Genomic DNA, 6,515 nt, shown 5'->3' with positions numbered 1-6,515 from the left:
CTCATGCAAACCCTTCCAGTTTCCCGACCCTGGGTCCAGCACTCTTTGCTTTCCACGCACAGTGTCCTTGGACTGTTCCTTCTGGAAGTGTGGGCTGGTGTGGGTGAGGACAGAGCTGGGACAGCATGCAGAGGGAGGGGAGGTAGCCGTGCCCTGGGAGCAGCCACTGTCCAGAGCTGCTGGGAGAACTGGAGCACCATCACCACATAGCGCTGTGACATGCCACCACAGGAGGCAGGTTACTGCCCGCCTCCAGCCACACGGACTGAGAAAGGGCCTGCTCTGGGCCTTTGGGCGCCTGCACTCCCCACCCTCCTTGGGGGCCCTTTGGGCCAGAACTGAGGTGCCCTCTTGGCAAGGCTTTCTCAGGCCCTCAGCCACTGGTCATGCCTATGTGCACGTTGAGGAGCCCCCGTGGCAGGCTGGAAGTGCAAGTGTCTGGGGAGTGGGGACCCTTCGGGGGGCTCTGGCCAAAGTCTGTTAATGAGGATGGCTCTAGGTAGGTCACCACGGTGTGGTGGGCCTCGGGCAGAGCCCAGAGAGAGATGCTGGACCCTGAGACCAAGACAGGCCACAGAGCTTGGTGCAGAGAGAATGCTAGACATGGCCCTGCCCTCCGAGGGTCTGCAAGGTGCAGCGACCCAGTGAGGTCCCAGGAGAAGACCAGTCCCTCCATGGCCTGCCCTCCATACCCCAAACCCCCTCAAGCTCTCTTCTCAGGCCCTGTTCTGCCCAGATCCTGCAGCTAGGACGTCACCGTCTTTTCCAAGCTCAGACCTTGCTTGGCTTCCAGGATACCCAGCCCCCTTGCCATTCTTTTCCATCTCTTTTCCACCCACCTAACTGTCCCCAGGACTCCTTCCTGGGCCTTCTGTTCTTCTTCCTCAGCATTGGGGGTTCTGAACTTTGGCCACCCTGTGGGATCACCTGGGCACCTCCCGCCTCAGAGACAAGAACCTTGAGGCCCCATCTGCTCCTGCAGGCTCTCCTTGGCTCAACAGCCCCATCCTGGGATCATCCATCGGGTCCCACATCCACTCTAGAACCTTTCACCCACCCGCTTGTGCCCACATTCTGCCCTTGAGCCTATTTCCTCTCCTGAATGGCCTTTCCTAACTCCTGGGTGGGTGTGTGCAGCTCGCTGGCCCTGGCCATGGGTATCCATCCCATCTGGAATGCTCTTCCTTCCCCTGGATTACCCCGCCAGGGATGGCGATGGGATGTCACTGAGCCTGGCTGGAAGAAGGTGCCCAAAACCATAGTGTTCCCCAAGTCCTTGGCCTGGGTATCAGACAGAACCTGGTCCAGCTAGCTGCACCCTGGGGAGGCTGCCTGAGCACTCTGAGGGGGTCTTTGTGAGTGAAATCATTGTAGCCTGCCCTTCCTACCACTTAGGCGGACACTGTGAGGACCACACGCAACAGTGAACCTGGTGGGAGCTGGCACATGCCCAGGGGTGCTTAGGACCTAGCCAGGCTGAGCTAGAGTTCTTGTGAGGAATGTTATAGTCTTCCTATGGGATCCCAAGATCCCCAGACACACATTTTCCTCGTGGCACAATGAGTGATGGCTGCTGCCATGTTCCCAACACTCGGCTGAGTGTGGGCGATGCTGGGCCTGTGCCCTGGCCCAGGGGGAGCACACAAAGTCCTGCAAGCTGCAGGTGAACCGCACAGAGAAAGGCAGAGGATGCTGTTTCGAGCGTGCAGCAGGGGATGGAACCTGGGGTTGGGAGGCAGCTCTGAGAACGGGACATTTCACTGGGCCCTGTTGACCCATTGCAGCTAGCCCAGGGACAGGGCTGGAGCGGGGGGTAGTAGAAAAGCAAAATGGAGGTCAATGATGCCCACGGTGTGGTGTTGGCATACAGACAGGGTGTGTGTGCACACGGACACAGTAGGTGCCCAGCTAATGACAGGTCAGAAGGATGCAGGAGAGGGTGTGGGCTGTTCCAGTCGAGAATGGCTGCAGAGTCCCCAGGAAAGCAGTGGGTGAGGCTGGGAATACAGGGAGCCTTGCAGACATGGAAAGAGTTTCCGAGTTTAGCCTAAGCACAGTGAGGCAGGATTGAGGGGCATGAAGGAGAATGGGGAGATCGGGCCCTGCTTTCTGGAAGCCCAGAGCTGTGTGGGGCCAGATGGGAAGCAGGAAGCCAGGCAAGTGAGGAGGAGTGGACACGGGGCTGCCATGGCTGAGGGCAGCAGACTGCTGACAGGGGAGAGGTGGAGATGGGGACTGGGGGACAGGATGTGAGTGTGAGGGACAGAGAGGGGTTTGGGCTCACTTCTGGTTTTTGCTTAGCAACAGCGTAGATGGGGGCAGGTTCTCCTGAGATGGGGAAAGACGAGGCCACTTCTGGACACGCTGTTTGACATCTGTGGGGACGCTGTCTGCATGCTGCCCAATTCTGCTCCCCAGATTCTGCACTTTACTCTTAAATGGCTGCTCTTGTGACATCTTCAGAGGACTGCCCTTGAGATACGGGAGCGCAGCCAGTGCCCCGAGTCTCTATTGCCCCACCGTACACCCAAAGACTGGAGGGTGCTGACGTAGAAAAGCCTAGCTCCCCCACCTCGGGGGGGACGGACCTGGGGGCCTCGCTGTAGGGCTCCCAGGGGCCATGCTGAGGTGGGCGTGCCTCTCCTTCCCTGTCTTCCTTCCTTCACCCCCTCCCTGGCCTCCTGGGTCCACTTCCTGAGGAAACCACTGGACACATATCCTTGTCTCAGGTGCTGCTTCTGGCCAAACAGACCTAAGACAACATCTAAGTGGAGCGGTCAAGTAGGCAATTAGAGAGAAGCTTCTGGAACTCAGGAGGAGACCTGGTGTGGAGCGGGGTCTTGGGAGCATCATCATACGGGTGGTAATTAAGCCACAGGCATGGATGGTAACTGCTCAGTGAGAAGAGAAGGGGATCAAGATGGAGAGAGAAGATACACCCATAGAACAGGGTGAATACGTGGTGCTGGGAAGGGCAAGAAGATGATGTTTCAGGAAACAGTGGTGGTCCTGCTGTCAAAGCTGCCGAGCAGACCACAGGTGAAGGACTCCAGTCGGCTAACTGGGTTTATTGACAGGTGGTCACCCTGGGGAGGGCAACTCCAGGGGTGTGGCAGGGAGGGTACTGGACAGCAGTGGGTGCTGTGGGAGCAACGGGCTTGGTATAGAGGCAGTTCAGGAGGTCGGGGACGGAAGGACCTGCATCTGGAAGGGGAAGCAGGCCAAGGAAGGCATTTTTAAGGGAGGAGGGTATTGGATGTGTTTAAATGCTTTTGGAGGGGTAGAGAAGGAGAGTTTGAAGACACAAGAGAGAGACGAACACAACAGCGACACCAGGTCCACAAGAAGGGAAGGGGGATGGGAGCCAGGGCGTAACTGGAGACTTTGATTTAGTTTGGAAGGAAAGCAAAATCGGAAGCCCTAACCCTCTCTGTCATGACATTTAGAGGAAAGGGGTAAGAATGAGGGCATGTCAGAAAAGAGAGGGCGTTCCTTCCACAGGCCCTGAGGTTGTTATCGTCTGTTTAGCGGGAAGCAATGTCATATGCTGAGTGTGGGGTGAAGTAGCCAGGTCAGAGGTCGGCAGAGGTCTGAAATAGTCATTACGGTATAAAATTAACCTATGGAAGATATCAAACTTGAATACTGCTCGTAGACTTTGAGTCATCCTACGCACCAGGCCTGAGTGAAGACCCCCTTGGTCCATGAACGTGGGACTTGTTTTAACCAACCGTGTCCAGACCCAGGAACTAGTTCTGTGCCATCCAGAGGGCTAGTTCTCCATCCTTGATCAGCCCCACCAGCCCTTCCAGAACCTTCTAGACACTCTGCTGACTCCCCCGCAGCAGACCACTCAGCAGGTTTCTCCAGTGGTGTCTGCTCCCTGGCCTGGCAAGTCGGGCTCTGTTCGCCTGTGTGTTTGAGTTCCAGGGCCTTGGTTTTACCCTTTGACCACTGAGGACGGGCGAGTGACCTGCTCCAGCAGAGCCTCCTCATTCTTTCCTTGTCCATTAATTTCCCTTTCCTGGTTTCCATCTCTGTTATCTCTGTGCTGCGCCGGGGGCGATGGCTGCAGACCTGTCTTTCGAATTCTTCCATCTCTTCTCTTCAACTTTGTCTACTCACGTTTTCTAATATAATGCCCTTTCAGGACTTTGCTTTGATCCTTTTTAAACTCTGCCTTTTTCCTGATTAGCTGTTCTTGTCTCGTAGTTTGGAGTCCTTCATCTTGTTTGAACATTTTACACACTCCTATTTACTGTTCCTTTTTGAATGCTCTGTCATCTCTACCTTCTGGGCTGAGCCTCTTTGTTTCTTGCATCTGCTGGCTCTTTTTGGTTACACACCTAGGATTCTTTTCCTTTGAGGTTCTGTTTAGCGGGAAATGTTTTCCATGAGATCCCAAGGACCCTGAATGGTGAAGGTGTCTCCAGAGGCAGAGTTTCAGGTTTGGTTCGGCTGGAACCTGGAAGATTCTACGAGGTGCAGGGGGCTTCCATGCTGGCTTCTTGGCTCATTTTCCACACCCACTCACTGCAGACTTGGGGTCCCAATTTCCCACAGGTGCCCAGGGCACGTGGCCCTTTTCTGCGCTGTGTCTTGGGCTGGGGACGAAGTCTCTAGTTCTGTTTTATGGGCGCTGTTGCCCCCTGCAGCTCTTGGCTTAAGAGGGAGCAGATTTCAGCTCTCTACATGCCTGAGAGCTGAGGCCTCACCTCTGACCCCACCTGGCATGAGCGTCTTGGCCCCTTAGGCATAAGCCTTGTTCTCATGTCTTCAAGGTCCAACAGCCGCTCACTGTCTTGATTTGATTTGACTTCAAGTTTCCTCACTTTTTAAAAGATTGGCTGGCATTTAGTAAATGTTTTTTCTTGTTTTTCTTGATGAACTTTGTATTAAAAGCTGTGCTCAGCACCTGAGGTTGAGGCTGGTGGGCACTGACTTATGAGGGTGCCAGTCAGCCAGGGGTGCATTTTTCCCCCCAGCAATCGGGAGCCCAGGGTGGTCTCAGAAAAGGCAAACAACTGGTTCCATCCATCTGAGTCGGCAGTCTCCGCCTGAGCACGTGACACAAAGAGAAGGGGCCAGAGAAATGCAGCAAACTGGAATGAGATTGGTCCGTGTGCTGGGGCCTGTGCTTGAAAGAAAATGGAGCTGTCGATGGATTGCAGGCCCTGATGAGGTTAAAAATAATGGAGTGGGAGTAAGAAGTGAATAGACTGGAAGTGTCCTCGGTGTTGGGAGAGACGTCTGAATCGTGTGGCTATGGGATAGTCAGGCTCAGGCTGTGGTCAGCGCTGGGGAGAAGGCTTGCAGGGCAGGGAGCTGGAGGCAAGAGGTCAAGGATCAAGAGGTCAAGGTTTTAGATGGGTCATCCTGTGGACCTTGGGGTTGCCCGGGATAAGTGTGGGTCTTGGGCTGCAGGGCAGCGTCAGCCTGCCCAGGTCTGCAGTGAATGAGGAGTAGACGGATGATGGTGGGGAGAAGGCAGGGGAGTGGCAGGGCTCTTCCATGGGTCCCTGCTACTGTGCAGGGCCCGTACGCGTGGGCACACTGGGCTCTGGCAGAGGGGTTGGAGTCGTTCCATGGGCACAGACCTGGCCGCCCAAGCCGTGGGTCTGCTGTCATCATAGGAGGCTGCGTGTTCGGTGGGGGGCCTGTGGTCGGAAAAGTGCGTGCTGAGGGCTTAGGGCAGTGCAGGGTCCCCCCACCCCTCCAAGAACTCTCCCATCTCTCCAGGTCTTAAAGAAATGTCTTGAGATCCAAGATGGGGACAAATAGCTCTCATGATTGACCGCGTGATAGAGGGTGACCCATAATGGGTGAAATGGAAGTCTCAATTATATTAGTTCCATGACTGCTAACACTGACGTTTTAAAATGGACTTTTAAATTGGGCTGGTAAACAAATGTAAGCTCTGAGCGCCATCTCCTGGAATAATCGACCACATCACACTGGCCTCCATCATCTTCATCCCACATCCTCAGTGAGGCACCTGGACACCTAATGCCTGAGGCTACAAGGCAGGAAGGCCCCTGGGGGCACTGCAGGAGAGAGATGCCCATCAGCCCCCTGTGCCTTCTACCCCCTGGGCCCCAGGTTAGGCTTCTGCTGATGTAGCAGCCCATCTCTGAGAGGCGCCCCTCCCCTTCCTGGCCTCCTGGCTGCGTGGTGAGCGCCTCCCGTGGCTGGCCATCTGCTCTCTGAGCCAGAGTTTGCTTCCTCGGACGCCGATCACCGACAAGGAATTGTATCTTTGGGTTTGAGAATCCCAGGTCACCCTTGGGCTCACAGGTTGCAATGCTGGACATTCTGGATGTCATTGGAGCCCCAGAGCCAGCATGAAGATCATGAGCACAGGGCTGCGGCTCTGAGGACAACAAGGCACCAACGTTCTTCCCTAGCTCCTCAGTTGTCAAAGGAGATGATGAGTCTCCAAGGTCCCTTCCCGACCTTGCAGCCTGTCCATCTGGTGGCCACTGCAGGCCCTGCCTCTAAACAGCCCAGAGGCAGGG

Source organism: Equus przewalskii, chromosome 1 (assembly GCF_037783145.1).
Source record: "Equus przewalskii isolate Varuska chromosome 1, EquPr2, whole genome shotgun sequence".
Taxonomy (NCBI): domain Eukaryota; kingdom Metazoa; phylum Chordata; class Mammalia; order Perissodactyla; family Equidae; genus Equus; species Equus przewalskii.
The sequence above is the reverse complement of the archived record's forward strand: the minus strand, read 5'-3'. Positions refer to the sequence as shown.